Below are 19578 nucleotides of genomic sequence, written 5' to 3'. Positions count from 1 at the left end.
CACACAATATCAATCACAGGCTAAATGTCATAATGAGAGCTGGGCAGGTTGTCAAGAGAGGCCTCCAGGTTTCTGTTACAGCTTCATATTTAAAGGTTTGGTCCCAGGAAACCAAATGCCAACCTGAAGACTACTTGGCCTGTCTCCTCCTCAAAGGATAGCAAACTCGGGCTCCTTCCTGGAGGGGCCGCAGGTAACATCGAGGAGGGAAGTGGGTTGGGTGTTAGAGAATAAAACAGACAAAACCCCTAACTGTTGGCCTCAGGCAGGAGACAACAGGGAGGGGTGGGGACTGTGGCAGCAAAGAGAGCAATTTCTCCCCTGAAGGGCACAGCAGCTTATCCTTCCCTGTGGGGATGCGAGCCCAGATTGTCTGATGTTTTTATGAGAAGTCAGAAAGCCAGAGTTTTGGGAGAAATCTGCTGCTGTTTACATGTAGGCAGCTGAAGGAGAGGCTATCCTTGCCCTGTTCCATTCCTCGGCTCAGATGGCGGCCGTGTAAGTGGGCAGTCCCCCTTACACTACACAAAAGGCTTCCTCCCTCAAGCCTCCATATCTCCCTGCTGGAGGGTGTTTTCTGGTCTTTGTGCTGGTCAGGGCTAAAATAGGAGGAGTTACCCTCAAAAGTTATTGCTAATGAGGGGCAGGTGTTGGTGAATAGGCACCCCAGCTTCCTCCCCGCTCAGTGGGACCTGGGTGGGAAGTCTGCCCGGAGTGCTAACCTGCTGCTGCTCATCCTGTCGGGCTCTCTTCCCTCCCAGACTCACCTCACTCAGCTCCGCGCTCCTGGAGCGCCTTACAAATAAACAACTTGAACCCGAACCCTGGTCTCAGGGTCAGCTCTTGAGGGAACCTAAATTAAGACACTTACTGCTAATTTTATTTTATTTATTTTATTTTTTTTTAAAGATTTTATTTATTTGACAGAGAGAGACACAGCGAGAGCTGGAACACAAGCAGGGGGAGTGGGAGAGGGAGAAGCAGGCTTCCCGCCAAGCAGGGAGCCCAATGTGGGGCTCGATCCCAGGACCCCGGGATCATGACCTGAGCCGAAGGCAGACACTTAACGACTGAGCCACCTAGGTGCTCGACACTTACTGCTAATTTTAAAACATTTGAAGATACCGTGATAACAGAGAATTCAGAGGCCAAGTGATACTTGACCACTAAGACCTAGAGTGGCATTTCCCTCTGTCGAACAGTGGCCTTGACTTCGAGGTGCTGTTTCCAGGAATAATTAACACAGGGGCCTCTTGTTAATTCTGACTCCATTTCACAATTTTTGATGGTACAGCTCACGTTTGGTTAAAGGTTTCCCCTGCCCAATGAGGGAAGGCTTTGAATGAATTCGAAACTGTCATTTCAACACCGTAATTGGACTTTATGTAAAAACAAAACAAAACACCTTATTAGTTTTGTTTGTTTGTTTGTTTTTTTAACTAGAAGAAAAAAAGCAAAATGTCAATGCCGTGAGCAAGTGGCAGGACTCCGGGAGATTTTTTTTTTTTTCTGTTTTCTATTTTGGGATTCTTTGAATAAATAATCACATTTTAGAATAAATCACCATGTCTATATTTTTAAACTGTGCTGACCAAACAGAATAGCTGGGCAGGAAGCTGCCTGTGACTTCTACTTTGTGATTTCTACTCTATCTTCCTTGCTCCCGGGCCCTGGCACTTTCCTGGGGGCCCTCGGCCTCCCTGTCCCTCTCTCGCTACATTTACAGGCTCGAGGCCCTCACCTGCTCTCACAGCCCCAACAATCACTGAAGACTCTCAGATCTATACATCGCATCCTCCCCGAGGGGCACTTTCTTCTTGATAAAATGGAGCCATAACAAGAAGGGTAAAGATAGTTTTAAAAACAAGCAAATAAGGGTGCCTGGGTGGCTTAGTTTGTTGAGTGTCCGTCCGACTCTTGGTATTGGCTCAGGGTTGTGGGATCGAGCCCTGCATCAGGCTTCATGCTCATCGAGGAGTCGGCTTGAGATTCTCTCTCCCTCTCCCTCTGCCCCTCCTGCTCATGCACTGTCTCTCTCTCAAGTAAATAAATAAATATATATATTTTTTTTAAAATTTAAAAAATAAAAACAAATAAACAAAAACCCAACCTGAATTCTTTCTAAGGTGGAGGATGGGAGCAGCCAGGTGGAGAGATATATTATTTATTTCAGTAGGAAAATTAAATCTCTAAGTAGACCCTTGAACCTGCAAAGACTGGCCAGGTAACCACAGAATGCAAGCCACAGAATGGGCCTCCTGCCTCTTGCTCGACAAAAAATACCATTTGAGGACCCTTTAGATGAGAAAAAAGTAAGTCCTGAAGTATGACCGGGAGGGTGGTAGCACAAAGCAAAAAGAGCTAAATTATTCTGTACGAGGAAAAAGCAAGGGGAGTTCTGAGCCTCCTAGAACATTCCCCGAAGGGGCGAAGGGCCCTGCTGGAGGGAAGGGAGGGAGGATGTGGGCCGTAGACAGCCAGGTGTGGAGTGTCCAGCGCTCACCATTCTGCTGAGAACAGAGATTCCCAGTGCTCTCCCATGGCCCTGAGTGCCCTCCCAGTAAGTGTGAGATCCCCGAATGGAGCCATGCCCTCCTTGAAGCCTCTGGTAGCAGAGCCAGGCCTAGGTCATGTCAGAAGGTCATTCTAGGGACACCTGGGGGGCTCAGTCAGTTAAGCATCTGCCTTCAGCTCAGGTCATGATCCCAGGGTGCTGGGATCAAGCCCCATATTGGGCTCCTTGCTCCGCGGGAAGCCTGCTTCTCCCTCTCCCACTCCCCCTGCTTGTGCTCTCTCTCTCTACCTATGATAGATAGATGATAGATAGATAGATAGATAGATAGATAGATAGATAGATAGATAGACAGACAGACAGACAATAAAAGAAAAGAAGGGGAAGAAAAACCAAATAGGTACAGGGTCTTGGAAGAGGCCCATGTAAGTGTGGGGCTCTGAAGCTTTGGGGTAAATCCACCTCTGAGGGAAACTTCCTTCTGCTCTGACTGGAGACAGACCCCAGGTGAAGAGAGCAGCGCCCTTTCCCTGCCCGGCAGTGCCCGAGCCGGGGTCCTTGAACTGCCTAGCGCCCCTCCCCTGCCCTGCGGTGCCCAAGCCGGGGTCCTTGAACTGCCTCACCTGGTCTTGCTTTAACCTGAGTTAGCCAACATCAGGGGTGCTCCAGTGGGTCACAAATGGGCATGAGGAGTGGCCTCATTTTCTTTTTGACTTCACCTCATAGATTAGGCCTGGCCCTGCCCTCCACCCCCAGGCTTTCCTCTCTTAAGCACCAGGTATGGGTTGGGCCAGAGATATCTCTGCCTTCTAGAAGTTTTTGGTCTAGTAGAGCAGTTTCTACAGTAATCTTAAAACAATCTCCTCTCCCTTTGAAGTCATCCTGTATCGGTGCATATGCGTACATTGCGTATTTCCCTCGCTAGTGCATTGGGATCATGGGGGACAGTTAGTCTGTATTTAAATGCGTGCACACCACACTTCTTCTGCGACACCACCCAAGTTGGGCTTGGAATGTGCCTTGAAAGAAGAAGGAGAATAAAAATGTTACTGTGGTTGGGTAAGTCACTGTAGTAGGAGAGTAATACCTTCTGCTGGGGTATGTGGAGGGCTGGAATTTGGCAGCAGTGTGGGTATATAAATAAACATATTTTTAATTTACTGCAAGTTACTGCTTGTCTTTACGCATCTTAAACCTATAAAAATGATCCCAACTAGGAAATAAAAGTTGTGGATTTTTAAAAAAAATTAAAACCCAGACGTGAAAACCCGGGAATTTTTTGTTGCCTATAATTTAATTCCTAACGTATCTGACACAATCCAAGTTTAACGGATTTTTTTTCTTTCAATTCTGGCAAGCATGTTAACAGGAGGCAATTATGTGAATTAACAGAAAATCCTTTTATTAAAAAAACAGAAAAGCCTTCATTTAAAGAGGTAATTTAATATTCTTTCTGTGATGGTGTTGATGTCATAACTTGTTTGATTAACTCTTCAAATGGTTTCAAAGCGCTTCAGGGTGGTAATTTATGAACTCCTAATTGATTTCCCCAATCTTGGTTTGGCAGAGTTGAGCCTCCCGGAAACCATGAGGAGGCTGGAGGCCCGTACTTGGCTTCCTCCTCAGACATGGGAGCGGGCTGAGATGGACTCTACCTCTGCGGCCTGGACCCCAGTAGGGGAGAAGAGGCTCTGGCACAGGGGACCAGAGACCATGACGTCTGACCGGGCCAGCTGTGGTTCCTGACTCCTAAGCAGCTGGGCTTTTTGCCTCCTCTGAGGATGTGTGGAAATACTGCAGGAGATTTCACAGCTCATGAATTCAGGAATAGATGGCCTCTTAGCCCACAACTTTCAAAAACTATTTCCCACTATGCGTCACCCCAGAACACGAGGCTTCAGCGAATGGGGAAAAGACGAGGTGGGGAAGACGGTAGGGGTGCAGCCCTTGCCATGGGCCTGTGACCTTTCCATTTCCCCATCTAGGCTTCTGTTACTCACTAGGCCTGTCTAAGTACTGTGCAGAGGCGGCTCTGGGCCTTGGGAGAGATTTGGGCCAAGTACTCACTTCTTAAAGCTGCCATGAAAGCTCACTGAGTAATCAAGGCCTGGCAGGACCCCAGGAAATAATCATACAGTTGTTACCTTTATTGTGTACCCAGTGATAATCTATTCTCAAACCCCTCAGCGAATAGCTGCCCCCACTTCACAGATGAGCAAAATGAGGGTCAGAGGTTAGGACCACGATACTAAGTGGTATGACTGGGACTCCACCCAGGCAGCCAAGCATCCCCACCCCTGTCAATAGAAGGTCACTGTATTCTTGGTCACAAGGTTTACGCTCCTGAGGGCAGGCCTGGGCCTTTCATTTTGGGGCCTCCATCCCTAAGGTGCATCCCAGAGTAATGTGCAGTCATGCAAAGAGCTCTCGCTGGCCTTGGAGTCTAACAAACCTGGGCTTTGGCTTCCTCATCTGTAGAATGGGGATAATATCCACATCACTGGTTGTTGGACTAAATGAGATGATGTAAGTCCTTGGCACATCAACAGGGGATGAGAAAATGTTCCATGAAAGGGGATAAGGAAGCCATGGGGAGGCTGGATGGTAAATTCCCAACTGTGTTGGGAGCTAAGTTCTGAGCCAAGAGTAGGGAATAGTAGGTAGAGCCATTTGGCCAGGGCCAAGGGTCTCTGTAGGGTATGATAAGATGGGGCACAAATAAGCCTGAACATCTTCCCATGGGTGATGGGGCTCATTTGCTCACCTGCAAAGTATAAACAAGGCTTTGGGGAGGAGGAGAAAGGACTCTCTCCAGCCTGCTGACATCTGGTGGCCACGCCTGGCTGCTATGAGACTCGCCCCTCTATTTACTGTGGAAGTGGGGGGCCCAGACCATCAAGGGTCACTGGACACAAAAATTCAAACACTGTCTGCTGTGGAGACAGGCTGCAGAGGACAAATGGAGCTGTGACCCCAGGCACCACTATCTGGAGTGGCTGTTCTCTGGGGACCAGGCCCAGGTTGGCACTCCGGCATCCAGGGAAGCAGGGGAGTGCGATGTCACCCCTGCACCCACCCGTGGAGGGGCACCAGAGCACAGTGCCTGTGCCGTCAGACTTGAAGGACTCGAAGGTACGCCCTGCTACTGTCTGGGCTGTGTGACATGGACAAACCACTCCACTCCTTTGTGTCTCAACTTCCTCATCTGAAAATGGAGATAATGAGGTGCCTCCCTCATAGGGCTGTTGCAGTTCTGAGGAGTAAATGTGTTCACACTTACAAGAAAAGCTATTGGAACCATGCCGGACATGTTGTCAGTACCAGGAAACATTACAGAGCCAACACCCACTGCGTGGAGGGCAGATGGCCCCCACTCCAGGTGGCCCCAGCTGGGCCTCAGCAGGGTGACGGGAAATGTGAACAGCCAGGCCTCCAGCCTCAGTGCCCCTGCTCTGCTCCTCATCCCTTGTGGGGTAGGCAAGAGCCATAGGAACCCTACCCTCAGACAGAACTCAGAGTCCCTTCCAACCCAGTGACACCCCAGGACTGAAATGTTCTCAGGGAGGGCTTCCAGCTTACCGGATAGTGGTGAACCATGGCCTCCCTTGTCACCCTTAGCACAGATGTGAACAGCCCCCTAACTCCTCAGACCCTCTCCCACTACCCACCCCCTAAACCCAGGCCCAAGCCTCTTTCCTTATACAGATCTCAGCTCAGAGGCCCTTCAAATATTATTTATAAATGTCATTGGTGGGACCCAAGTGATTTTCTCACAAAAAGAACAAGAGGGGGCCACAAGCGAAAGGTCAGGGCAACTGAACAAACACCAGGTACCAGGGACACTCGGGTGCTGGGGCCCGAAGTGAGGAGGCCTCTCCACGCATGCACCTCAGGCCCCCTCCCTTCTGACTTGGGCGCTTTTTCCCTTGGAACGTTTTCAGCTTTCCAGAACAGTCAGAGCCCCCCTCTCCCCACAGCTCTCGGGTTCTAGGCCCATGAGGAGCCACTGGGCCTCAGGACAAGAGCACCAGGGTCTACTGGGAGAGCCCTGGTCTCAGAGGCAGGATGGCTTCCCACTTTCTTATCTATACATGCTGCTGTCTTGGTCAAGTGGTTCTGTCCCTTGGTGACCCAGTCTCCCCCTCTCTACCAGGGCACTCATCCCACCAGCATGGGGAAAAGCTTTAAAAATGGTCACTCTTTCCAAATGATGCTTAGCATTATCCAGAACACAGAAAGAGTTCTCATGCCTGGGATTCTGAGTCCTATTATTTGTAATTTGTGCTGCCCTACACAGGATGTGAGTCCCTGCAGTGTTTCTCTCTGCTGAGAGATCTCCTGCTGAGATTTCCTTCCCCTCTGCTGGCCAAATGGACAAATGTAGAACCTAGCTGGAAAGTGACATGTGATCCAGTACATCTAATTCCTCACAAGGGCCCGCTAAGCTTTGACCCACCCGATTATCCGTTAGAAATGGTCACTGAATTGGAAGCTCAGATTGAGAGGGAGGGAAGTTGAGAACATTCCATGGAGACTCTAGAGAAAGATGGGACCACAAGAAGCCTGTCATACTAAAGGGATGTCGGCTGTTCTCTGCCATTCTAGAAACAGAGTGGAAAGGGATCTTCTAACCCCCACACCCAGGCCCCCAAAGAACTTGACTGGACCCGAGAGGTGTCAGCCTCCCCGCCAAAGGGCCTTACCTGTGTGCGCTGGGGCCTGGCTGGGTCAGGAGGTGCTGGTCTGTGTGGCGTGTGGCAGCCGCACACCCGGCCACCTCCACTGACATCCAAGAGCCTATTTTTAGGGTCAGATCTGCTGACGCTGACCTTGCCTGCTGCCCAGTCTGGGAAGAGACCCGTGGCATCTGCTTGCAAAATGATGTGCCAGTGTGACCTGAAACCCTTGACTTTGGGAGCCCTGTACCTGGAGCCCACATGCTTGTCCCAGAGGCAGGACACATGGCCGCCCAGCGTGGGGACAGGCAGGGGGATTTCCCAGCTTTGTCTTCTTGGGATGGACGAGGCCAGGTGTCCGTGGGGCCCTGCCCTGGGCTTTGTTCCAGAACAGCTGAAACAGGGGAGGTTTGCCAGCTGATGCAGAGCCTGTGGGAGGGTTGGGAGCACCCAGACTGGAGAAGGACTCTCCACTCCAGTCCTCTTCTAGGAGCTCAAGCAGCCATCTCTGGGTGGAGGTGTGGGGGGTGCGGATGGAATGCATGTGCAGTACGGGGGCAATCCGTGAAACACAGCAGACAGAGACTCTGTAAGCTGGAGTTCGTTTGCATTGTGTCATTTCATGTGAGACCTCCAGCAAGTGTCCAACCCTTCCGGGCTTCAGTGGGGAAAATAATCATAATACTGTCCTCTTGTGATTAAGAGGGCTAAATGAGATAAAGTATGGAAAACACTTAGCAAACATTTAAAAATGGTATGAGGAGGCCCACAAATATTTCCAGTTCAACAGTCACTCCCAGGTCTCTCTTCTTGGTGGTGCCTTCTCTCAACCTCCCGCCTCCTAGGCTCTAGGCTTCTTTGCCCCAGGAGCCCCCTCCCAGGCCCTGCTACTATGATCCCCCCTTTTAGTGCTGAGGGCCATAGTCCTGTCAAGGCTCCACTAATATTCTATTAAAATCTTTCCAGGGCTTCCTACAGTTCCTTGTGTGAATAGGGTGTTCTTCTGTACTTCCCCATCCTTGTCACCCCCTTTTGGGCATACTTTACTGTGTGAAGGATCAGGGGGAGGGTGAAGGGGTTACTAGTCTCCCCATATGCTTCACTTAACAAAGCCTTGTGTTGGGGTCATTAATTGTCCACTGCAACTCTGTATTCAGCAACCCAAAGATCTTTCTCACAATTTGCATGTTTAACTACTGCCGGTTTCATTTAGGGTGATTATTTCTACCAGCATTTTTCATTATGAAACTCCTGAAAGACTTAGCTTTTATTGATTTCTTGGTGCAAAGAATATTCACAAGGCAGAGACTCAGCACCTGAGTGTATAATAAGGTCAAAACGTCAGGGTCCAAATGTCCTCTCGGTCAAGTGCTGGAGCCAGGGCAGCAGGGTCAAAGGCTCTTCTGCAATTACCCCAAGAACTGATGGAGTCAGAGATGCTGGAATTGTCAAAAGTTGGAGGATGATTTCCATCTAGCGAGGAGCCTGAAGGGCCAGTCCCATCCCCTGCCCCAACCCCAGCCCAAGTCAAGGGTTAAGGAAGCAAAAGGGGCCTCTGAAGATGTAGGTTCATCAGGGGACAAAAATCAAATATCTAAAGACACCTGAGATAGATAGGTAGATAAATGATTGATAAGAGTGGGAGGTAATATTTCACACTGTCTAGGAGGGATATTCAAGTAAATAAAGGCAAGAAAAGAATTAGGTGGATTGCTGGATTATCACCTGCATTAGAGTAGACTCTACATGTAATTGATCAGAAGACTGGTGACCCTCTCCCCACACCCCATATGCCCTCAGTACTTCACACATTCAAGTATGCCCAAAAGAGGGTGACAAGACTAGGGAAGGGTGGAAAACCGCATCGGTAATTATGAGGAATTGTAGCAAGTCCTGGGAAGATTTATTTGGAAAAAAGTGGTGGTGGTGTCAGAAGACATCTGGTCTGTTCTCTAGCAGCTAAAGGGCTGACCTGTGATGGAAACAATAGCATTTTCTTTTCTTTTTAAGATTTATTTATTTATTTGAGAGAGAGAGAGAAAGAGAGCAGGGTGGGGGAGGGACAGAGGGCGAGGGAGAAGCAGACTCCCTACTGAGCAGGGAGCCTGATGCAGGGCTCGATCCCAGGACCCTGAGATCATGACCTGAGCTGAAATCAAGAGTCAGTCGCTTAACCAACTGAGCCACCCAGGTGCCCCCATTTTTTTAAAAAGATTTTTTTAACTTATTTTACTTGAGAGAGAGAGAGAGACCGCGTGAGCACACGTAGGGGGAGGAACAGAGGGGGAGGGAGAAAGAATCTCTACCAGACTCCACACGAAGCACGGAGCTCGACTCAGGGCTCGATCTCACAACCCTGAGCTGAAATCAAGAGTCAGAGGCTTAACCAACTGAGCCACCCAGGCGCCCCTACAATAGTCCTTCCTACAAAACTCTAAGGGCAGAACTCAGGCACTGGGTAGTTCTCCCAAGTGTTGTCTTATGTGGACTCAGCAAACACACCATTCTGCCGGGGTGGGAGCAAGCCAGGTAACCATCAGCTGGACTTGGTGATGTCTCCACCTGTTTCAAAGCCCAGGGTTAGTCCTCCAGGACTCCATGCAACAGAGAACTGCACTAGTGCTGGTAAGTAAAGTATGATCTGTAGAAACAGCTGTTATGTTCACTGTAGCTTCTTGGGAACTTACATGTCAGCATTTGACATGGGTTTCTCGCTACCACCACTTCTCTGACCCACGTTCTTTTCATTAGCAAACTTCTTTCCCCCAGAAGCTCCCACACTTTCCCCGCTTTCAGATACAGGTAGAGACTGCTCTTTGCCCCAACTTCTCTGGATCAGAATTCCACTTGGGTCCACTGGCAAGGTGTGGTAGGTAGAATGCACTCCCTGAGCCAAAGATGTCCACGTCCCCATCCCTGGAACCTGTGAATATATCGTGTTACAGGGCAAAGAGGAATGAAAGTTGCAGATGAAATGAAGGTTGCTAATCACCTGACCTTAAAATAGGGAGGGTGCCCTGGGTCGTTCAGCTGAGTCCAGTGTAATCACAAAGTGATTACAGTGTAATCCACTTCTTAGAAGTGGAAGAGAGAGGCAGCAGTGGAGGCTGGCGTGATGCAGTGTGGGAAGGATTCAACTCCCCGTTGCTGGTATTGAAGATGGAAGGAGGGGCCACAGCCAAGTTGGAAAAGGCAAGGAAACAGATTCTCGCCCAGGACCTGCAGAAGGAAGGCTGTTCTGCCAGCACCTTGACTTTAGCCCAGTGAGACCCACCTCATGCTTCTGACCTACAGAGCTGAAAGATAATACATGTGTTGTTTTAAGCCACCAAGTTTAAGGGAATTTGTTACAGCAGCAATAGGAAATCGATACATGAGATTTGACTCATACATGACTTTCCTGAGTCCAAAAGATCCAGAGGCTCCTAGGGCTCTGTGGATACCTGAGTTTATGTGGACACTGAATCCAGCTTGAGCCCAGGGAGGAGGGCGCCCACCCACAGAGGGCCGAGGGCGCATCTCCGTAGCCGATGTGTGTAGTCTGAAGACCCTAAGTCCTCTGCTCTCCCACAGGTCTCTCTCTTCTTTCATGTTAAACAAAGCAAAGCTAACAACCCACCCAATGCCATTGTGTGTGGCAGAAGGGACCATGGCACAAAGCAGGAGACAGCTCCAAATTCCATGTCTAGCCTCCTGTTCTTAGGAGATTGTTGGCTGGGCCCCTTCCCCAGGGAATTTCTCCCTCCACAGACTTCTGTCCCTGTCCCTGTCCCTGCTCTGTCCACGAGGCTCCTCTCTGAAGGTGCTACCACAGCTTTCCTTCTTTTCCATTTTCTTGGTCTCTCACCTACCACTCTCGAGCTGAGTCTTTCAAGGGTCTTCAGATCCCTCTTCCTTTCTGATTGTGCAGAGCAGGTGCTCCTGCTCAGTCTAAACCTCCCAAGCAGGCTGAGCCTAGGGCTTCCCTCTCTCATCAAAAAGCCTCCCCAGGGCATTTTCCTGGCTATTTCATCAACCCAAAAAGGGAATTTTTTGACTCCCCTAGACAGTGATATCCATAGACCCTGGAAACAGGAGGCCCTGCCCTGAGCTTGTTTTTTAGAGGTCCCTGCATATCACAAACGCACAGTCGTTGAGACACTGCTACATACCTATTAGAATGGCTAAAAACAAACAAAAACCTGACAGTACCAAACTCTGGTAAGAATGTTGGGGGGTGCTGGAACTGTTGTGTATCTTGGTCGTGGTGATGGTTGCACAACTAAATTCATTTGTCTGTAAAACCAAGAGGTGAATTTTGCTGTATGTAAATTTAGAAATAAAAAGGATACATGGGTGGGGCGCCTGGGCGGCTCAGTCTGTTGAGCGTCTGCCTTTGGCTCAGGTCATGATCCCGGGGTCCTGGGATGGAGCCAGAGTCAGGCTCCCTGCTCAGTGGGGAGTCTGCTTCTCCCTCTCCCTCTGTCCCTCCCTGCCCCCACTCATGTGTGCTCGCGTGCTGTCTCTCAAATAAATAAATAAAATCTTAAAAAAAAATACACAGGTGCCTCTTTCACTTGGGATCTGGCTTTCGGTACTGGTCGAGTGTGACGTGAAGCTCTAGCCCCTTTTGTGATTAACACCATTCTTGCGCTGGGTCCTCAAAACAAAAGGTAACTGAGTCTGAATTCCATGCAGGTTGGTGGGTTGTGTTGCTGCTCACCTTGGAGTGTGGGGAGGATCCGAGCTGTGGAAGTGCTTAGGTGAGAGAGAAGATGTCTTAGTCGGCCTACCCAGTCGTCGACCCAGCACAAAAAGCTGGTAGCGAGCGCCCATGGTCTCTCTGTGTTCTGCTTTGGGGTTTTGGAGGGGATCCAGAACCAGTGTGATATTCAAACTGTTACACGATGGCTGAAGAAGATGTTGGTGTATTAAACAATTCAGAGTATTCTTTCAGGTATACATAGGTAGGTCCAGATGTAGTAAGTGTGAAGCATAATGCCAATTCTTTACATTGACTGCTAGAATTATCAAGGATTTTCTTTTCTTTTTCTTTTCTTAATGATTTTATAAATAGTTTAGAAGACCTTTCAAAGAAGTCAGCGAGGACTTTCAGTTTCATTTAGATAGTTTTGATTTAAAACTTTGATACTCAATAAGTATGTATTCCCTTTTGTTTTTAATAGAAACTTTGAGTGTTTTAGAAAAAGAACTCTTTTGAAATTATACATGGAAGCAATTTTAGTTTTTTATTATTTTCACTTACTTTACATTTTGATAAAAATATTTACATTTGTTCACTTTGAATTTGATTGCATTTTATTTTTGATCCTTCAGATCAATGTGATCCAACAGAAATATAACGCAAGCCATGTATGCAATTCAAAATTTTCTGGTAGCCACATTAAAGAGTAAAAAGAAACAGGTGAAATTAATTTTAATAAAATATTTTCTTTAACTGACTATACCCCCACATATTATCATTTCAACATGTAATCAATATGAAAAATCATTGAGCTATTTGACATTCTTTTTTCCAGACAAAGCCTTTGAAATCTGTATTTTACACTGACAGCACACCTCGATTTGGACTGGCCATATTTCAAGTGCTCAAGAGCCCCGTGGGGCTGATGGCTTGCATACTAGACAGCCCAGGTCTGGATCGCTGAGGATGAGCCGCGTCAGTATGGGGATGGGAATATGGAATGGGGACTTCCATTTGTCCTTCTGTCCAGGGCTGGCCTGCCTCCTTCCCGTTGGATGACCACAGACCTTCCCTCCTCCCAGCATGAGTTGTCCCCAGTTCCCAAAGCCTGTGCTGTGGGTGCCCTAGAGGTTTCTGTGGCTTGCCCAGAGTTTGCTGGTGGCTGGCCATGCCACATCTGTTGTGAAGCTATCACTCTTGACTCTGATAGCCAAGCGATGCGAGGACATTGTATTTGGAGAGAAGGTCTAAGGGCCGAGGATGTGTCTCTGAAATCGATACCTCTGTTTGTCTCCCTGGCTGTCAAAACACTGGGAGTGCCCACTGCCAGCCTCCTGCTGGGGGGCTCTGGAGCCCTTAGGACCCACGGCAGGGGTCCCCCAAACTCCTCCCTTTCCCAGGAGGCTAAATGCCATTTGAGCCCTGCTCAAGTCTGTCAGTGACCTCAGCAAATGCGTAAATTGTGTCTCTATTAGCACCTCTGTCTTCATGTCAGGGCTTGTTTATTTCACAGATAGATGGCAGTTTCCTCTTCACGGCCTGTTAGTGCATCAAAGTGACAATGATAAGATTTGACAGTGTGGTTACTTGTGTGTGGAGGCAGGAGAGCGGAAGAGGGAAGGGTGTGTGCTTTTAAAACACAAGGACTTGGGTTCAAATCCTGCCCCTGCCACTTAGCTCTGAGCTGGTGCAAGTCCCCTAACTTCTCTGAGCCTGTGCATTGGAAATCATAACAGGACCTTACCTATAGGGTTATTGTGCAGATTAAATAAGATAATGCTAGTAAAGCTCTTGGCTTGGAAGAAGTAACCAATACATACTAGTCATTGCTGTTCCTTTTCTCCTTCTCCTTCAGCTCTGGTTAATTGTGTTAGTGCTCACTGGATGGCTGAAGAAGTCCTCAAAAAGAACTGAATTAACAAACTGTTGGGAGCCGAAATCTTCCTGTGGATTTAGTAGACATTGACTGAGGTGATACCCTACTCTGTGTCCAGACTTCGTTCTAGAAGCAGGTGGCAGAACAGGGAGGCTGGAAATCAGGCCCTGCCTGGGGTGAATTCACTGTCCAGTACAGAAGCAGAGCTCCCAGCGAACTCTGGCAGCTCAGGGAGTGCGGGCTGTGATGGGGTGCACAAGGGCCAAGGGGACCCGGGAGACTCAGTAAAAATGCTCAGAGAAGACCAACTTTGGCACTTTGGGGGAAGAAGGCTGGATGGGAGTGTCACGTGATCATATCATGGTCATCCGTGAACCCAGTAGTCACTCAATAAATACTTGTTGCCCTGAGAGTAATATTACCTCATACTGTCATGGACATTTTTGTTCAATGACAGACATTAGCCAACCCATAATAGTTTAGTCATGACAGGTCCCTTGAGCCAATCCTATCGGCTGGAATGAGCTCAGTTTTAGGAAGGGATTGACTTTGAAGCCTTGTGTAACCTGATCAGTCAGGGGTCCAAAAAAGGACAGAATTCATCGGGGATGGTTTCCATGAAAAGTTGTTAACGAAGGGATTACGTGCAGAGTATGAGCAGGGTTAAGGGAGCAAATAAGTAAAGCTGAAGCACCTAGGAAGGCATAGAATACAGAGGTGTTCAACCCAGCAGACGAGGACAACACTCTCAAGGATGACCGAGCAATGAGGCGGAAGGAACCTGGGTCCTTCTGTGACCTCTTGAGGCCAGGTCCCCTTGTCTGTCTGGACTGCCCACCTACCTCTGTACAGTGACGTCAGAGAGAGACAGACAGCTGTCCATTTTTGCCAATGCAGTTTGGCATGTGTGTTGCAGTAGCCTGCTCTAAATGCATTTGAAGGCCAGTGTGGTTGCCCTACGGCGGGAGTGAGTGGGAGAGTGTCAGCAGCTGAGAGCGCCTCTGACCGCAGGGTCTTGCAGCCATGTTTACGTAAAGGGGTTTGGATTTTATTCTAGGGAGGATGCTTACATGATCTAATTTGCATTTTTAAGAACATTTTGACTGGTATGTGGGGAATGGAATGGAACAAAAGGTGAACCAGTGAGGGGCCATTCTGGTTGTTCAGGCAAGAGATGCCAGTGATTTGGTCAAGGGTGGTAGGGGCAGGGGCGCCTGGGTGGCTCAGTCGTTAAGCATCTGCCTTCAGCTCAGGTCATGATCCCAGGGTCCTGGGATCGAGTCCTGCATCGGGCTCCTTGGTCAGTGGGAAGCCTGCTTCTCCCTCTCCCACTCCCCCTGCTTGTGTCCCCTTTCTTGCTGCATCTCTCTCTGTCAAATAGATAAATAAAAATCTTAAAAAAAGAGAGAGAAAAGGATGGTAGGGGCAGTGTGCGAGAAGGGAGTCACACTGTAGATGTGTTTTGATGGCAGATTATAAAAGATCACCTCATAACTTTGACTTTGAAGGGTTTTCGTGTTCAGGAATAAATGAATAATATAAAGTGTTTAACACAGGCCCTAGCATAGAACTAGTATTGTTGCTGTTTCCATAACGGCTTTCTGACCCTGATGATGTAACTTATCCCTGCACAAGGTGCTGATGGATTGAGTTAGGAAAGGAGTTCATGTTTTACTAAGCAGCTGACTCCTTTGGTATCTGTGCACATGGTCTCAGAGTGTCCCTGAGGCCAGACTTGGGGAGAGAGGACAGCCCAGACCCAGAGGGACCCTCATCACTGCAGTGAGTCTGGGTTACAGTGGGTTGAAAATTCATTTACTCTGCCCGTCCCCATATGGCACCTACTGTGTGCTAGGTTGTGTTCTAGAAACTGAGGGAAAAGTGACAAGATATATCATGTCACTGCCCTCATGTTGCTGCTTTTCCTTTTGCTGGGATGTACAAAGAAAGGGAGGTACCTTTATTTTCCATTAGCTCATCTAATCTCCCCCACAAGCCCTACTACCCAGCCTGCTGGGAATTCAGGACACTTCATTTGCTAAATAATAAAATCTCAGTCTCTTCCCAGTTAAAAGCTCAAGCCCTCAGAATTTTCTCTTCCCCAACATGGATTATGGATGTACCTCAGGGTTTACTGCAAGAGGCAAGGTGGGCAGGGGGTCTGGATGGTGTGGGGCCCCTTGAGCTTGGCTGCTGCTGATGTTGGACAAAATGATTTCCTTCCAGATGCCTAAGTGGGTAAAGAGTAAAGTGCCCCACTTTTCACTTTGTCCCTGGGACACTATCTTACACAATGGAGGTTACCATCTGTAGGCCTCACCACCAGCTCCCCTTCCTCGGTCTTCTTCTTCAACCATCCACTTGCTTTTCCTTTCTTACCAGAACATCCTCTGAGCCTCCTGTTATGGGATTTGGCCTTCCTTTCCCATTTCTCTGGGGCCATACTGACAAAATGACTTCCAGGTAGGGTTGACCGATGTATAAGTAGTCAATGTATAAGTAATTTTTAGCATAAGTATGTTCTCTGCAATATTTAGGACATATTTATACTAAAAAATTGTTGGTTATCTGAAATTCAAATCTAACTGGTGTCCTATGTTTTCTCTGATATTTCTACTTCTAGGGAACTTGGCTATGGCAGAGAGCAATGAAAAACACAGCCATATAATTTTCAAAATATTATGCCTCAAATAAGGCTTAGCCCGTGCTGGTCTCTTGGCTGGACAGACTTACAGCGTCTTCAGAAAGCAAGCTTCACTCCACCTCCTCCCTAGCATAGGCTGTGTCTGGTTCCTTAGAGGAATTCATTGTGTGTGTGGTATCTGTGTATGAGAATAGGGGGCAAGGGATGGTGAAGGAGCCACCTTTGTCTTCCTTCCCTTCACCCCCCAATCTCACCAGGCAGGCCTCCCTGGGATGTGGGCAGCCCCATCCTGCTGGCTAAGTGATTGCTTACCTAGAATTTTTATGAGGACATTTTTATTGAGCTATAATTGCAAAGAAGCAAAATTCCAGGACATTCCGGATTTTTCTCATAAGCCTTCTTCAGAAACGTGTATGTGTGTGCATATATGTGCGTGTGTGTATGTGTGTGTGTGTGTGTTTGTGTGCATGAATACTCACAGACTTTGGCCAGATCACAACAGTTTTTGTTGAAAAAATGAGGAGGTGCATGCATGCATGCGTGCGTGCGTGCGTGTGCGTGTGTGTGACATTTACTTTTTCTCTCTTTTTCTCTAAATTAAAGACCAGAATAAAGATGAACCGGGATTCCGGAGAGCCTGTAAAACTCTTTTCATTAAGCAAATATTCTACCGTTTGGAGAATTGGGGTTTTATGTAAGAGGGCTGCATTTGTCATTACAGCCTAATATCCTAATGTAAGTTTACAACCATACTTATACGAAACCTGTAATAGAATGCAGAGCCTGTTATGTATGTAAAACTGCTTGGCAAAAATTTATAAATCATACACATTTACTTTAAAGAATGCGAAAGTAAATCCAGATGATGGCCTTTTAGAAACAGGCTGGGTGTGACCGCCATATTGTGCCCCATTGCGCCCCATTGCTGTTCTGAGAAGCTTCAGGAAAAGACTACGTGTCTCTTGGGGTCTGTGTGAGCAGCCTTCTCACCCCACCTTCAGGAAGGATGGAGATCCAGATCTTCTTTCCCAACCCCCTGGAAGGAAAGAAACTCAAGCTTTGGTTGAGCACCTACTATGTTCTAGGTGCTGGTTTTCATCCTCACACAGACCTGTGTGATGCTCTTATCCTTCCCATTTTTACACTTGAGAAATGTGAGGTTCAGAGGGGTCAGCTACCTCTTCAGGCTCACATAGGTGGTTAAAGGACGGAGCCTGAGTGAAAACCCAAGTCCACGTATATCCAGGGTGCCTGTTCTTCCTGTTACTCCCTTCCCACCCCAGGCAGCTCAGCTTGGTGGTGGTAGTGATATATGTTACTGTCTCTGTGGCTAGACACACAGCTACTTCTCAGGAGGGACAAAGCTGGATTGAGAGTGAGGGAGGTGAGGCCGGACACCTCTGTGGTAGTCATTTCGGGGACAGTCCTGAATCCACTGACCCCCTGTCCTGCCAGAGGACTCATTCTTGCCTGGCCGTGCCTGTGGTCTGATTAAAGTTCATGACGTGAATAGATGAGGTTCTTTCAGGCCAAAAGATAGATTCAGAATCGAGTGACCTCAGAGATTCATTGAAAGAACACACTTGAAAACAAGGATCTCCTGGAGAATGGGAATGTCCCCCAGGCTATACCATGACTCTGGTGACCAGGTTAACATGGGGTCTCATCAAGTGGAGGCTGCTCCTCATCCCATGGCTCTGGCTTTCAGTGGCCTTGGCTTTGCCCCGCTTGGCTTCTGATATTCTTGTAGCTACCAGCTGCCTCCCTCTGCTTCTCTACTTTGAGACTCCACTGCCTTATGGCTTCTGCTTCCCGACTTCTCTTGGGGTTGCTCCCCACCCCTCCTGCTACTGTCCCCCACTCAAGCTCTCCAAAAGACAGGACCTCATTGGGTGAGCAGTCTTGTCCAGGAAAGAGCACCCATCAGGGGCAGCCTCCCACATTAGACCACCCCACAGACCTCTGGCTCCCTGTGAGTCAGGAGGTTTAACAGTTAAGGCCAGGTTTGGCTGCAAGTAACAGAGACTTGAAAAATAGTGGTTTCAACAGGACAAGCATTTCTTTCTTTTGTAAAGGAAATGTGGAAGCAGAGGCAGTCCAGGATGAGCCAATGCTCTTCCCACTTCAGGCAGCACTGTGAAGAGAAGAAATCAAAGGGCACTCCCGTCCCCCCTTTAAAGAGACTTATCGGGAGTTCCACACATTAATTCCACTTATATCTTATTGGCCAGGATGTAGTCACGTGGTCACACTTACCAGCAAAGGAGGTTGGGAGATGTTCTATGTTTGCTGGGTACATTGCCAGCCAGCTCATAACTGAGATTCTTTACCAAAAGGCGAGGATATTGGGAGCAAGTAGAAGTCAGCGCCCAGGTGCCCATCTCGATGCAACCATCTCTGGCTAGGACAGCAGAGCCATATGGTAGAGAGTGTGTGATACCAGGAATACCTGAGCAAGGAATCCATGCTGGTATTGGCCTGATGGGGGCCTTGCATGGATGGTACAGAGGGCATATCTTTATCCATGGTATGTGGTCTAAAAGGAACCAGAAGCATCCCCTCATCTCTCCTAAGTTTCTCCTTAGAAGTCCTGTCTGCTAGTTCATCATTCCAGTAAAACCAATGCCTTCCCCAGCACCCCTTTTAAAACATGCACATGATCCTGGGAAAACCAACCTGGACTCAAGTATTTATGAATTTTCTCATGTCAGCCTAAGCAGCAACCCTCATCCCCAGTGACTCCCAAAGTCAGGATGGTCCTAGCGATCAGCAGCACTGAGCCAGAGTCCTGGGAAGCTTGATAGCTAGTCTTTTGTTGTGGTCCCAGTTGTGGGTCCCAGGAGCCCCATTTTAGACCTAGAGGGTATAGGAGGCAAAGCCTGAATACCTGTACAGGGGTGTGAAAAGGGAAGGGTTTTGAGAGAGAGGGGACACACAGATGGGCTGATGAAAGGCTCTAAAGTAGCAGCTGGGGTGTAGGAAACCTCAGAGGAGGGGAAATTCGAGCAGCCCCCCCAGGAGAGAGGACCACGCTGACCAGCCATCAAATGGCTCAGGAGGCATGGATGAGGATGTTAATGCAGAAGTCTGGGGGAATAAGCTGGGAAGAGCAGAGTGAGCTGAGGAAAGTTGGGAGCTGGTCCCTCCTGCCTGCAAGCTGGCTGGAGGGCAGGACCTGGGTAGGGG

Source organism: Callorhinus ursinus, unplaced genomic scaffold (genome assembly GCF_003265705.2).
Source record: "Callorhinus ursinus isolate GAN/ISIS: 27379988/994484 unplaced genomic scaffold, GSC_fseal_2.0 scaffold31, whole genome shotgun sequence".
NCBI lineage: Eukaryota > Metazoa > Chordata > Mammalia > Carnivora > Otariidae > Callorhinus > Callorhinus ursinus.
Note: the sequence above shows the minus strand (reverse complement) of the source record.